Source organism: Nannobrachium achirus (genome assembly GCF_963921795.1).
Source record: "Nannobrachium achirus genome assembly, chromosome: 11".
In the NCBI taxonomy this organism is placed as follows: Eukaryota; Metazoa; Chordata; class Actinopteri; order Myctophiformes; family Myctophidae; genus Nannobrachium; species Nannobrachium achirus.
This window is the reverse complement of record NC_137820.1, coordinates 45,206,527-45,207,545: the sequence shown is the minus strand read 5'-3', so window position 1 is coordinate 45,207,545 and position 1,019 is coordinate 45,206,527.

Sequence of the window (1,019 nt, the reverse complement as noted above, 5' to 3'; positions counted from 1 at the left end):
TCACAAAGGAAACAAAAGAGTTCCAGAGTCACAAGGAAGACAAATTTGAAAAACAAAGACAAATTAGGCTATAATAATTACAACATATAGCCCAAGAAGCATAACATCGATACATGTAGATATGAAATGGCTGATTTATATTAAAGAAAAATACCTGTTATTCAAGTATAAACCGATCCATGCATTACTGCCATGCACATTACCTCCACTATATCATCCCTGCTCCCTCACGCCCCAAAGAGGCCATATTATGGTAATGAGCATGAATATGCAGCCTCAGCATTGCAAGCGGATCAATAACTTAATCATTCGTTTGAGCCAACACTGTTTGTCACAGAGCACTTAACAATTAGTTCTAGCATGCTTTTAGGCAATATGTTCACCAGTCAGTCTTTCCGATCAAGTGTTCCAGTTAAGATAAAATATTTTTCTCCCAGAGCAGAGCTGCGATTATTTAATTTTAGAATATGGCTTGTGCATTATATTTATATATACACATATATACATATATATATACACACACACGTACTGTGTGTATATATATACAAACATATGTATATACAGTATGTATATATACACTCATATAGTACCTCTATGTGTGTATAGACTTACAGTACAGTGTCTGTAGGAAGGCTGGCTGTCATTCATGGTTCATTATCGACTCATAGGAAAAACGCTGATCTCCAGATGTAAGACTGCACTAACATATGTACACATAAATATATATGTAGACTATATATAAACACCCATGTGTGGTGTCTGTCGGTCCAGATACACTCTCAGCACACACACACACACACACACACACACACCTCACTCCCTCCCCCCTCCCATTGTGTTGTGTTGTTGCTGACTCATTGTCAGTGCCCCAGAATGTGCTGCCAGTCTGCATAATTCACATACTCACCTTCCCTCTGCTGGTGCCACCTCAGCACCTGGGCATGCCATGGCCCTCGCAGCCCAGAGGCAGCGGGTGGCTCCAGCCCCCGACCTCTGGCCATATGTGCCGGACACCTCCC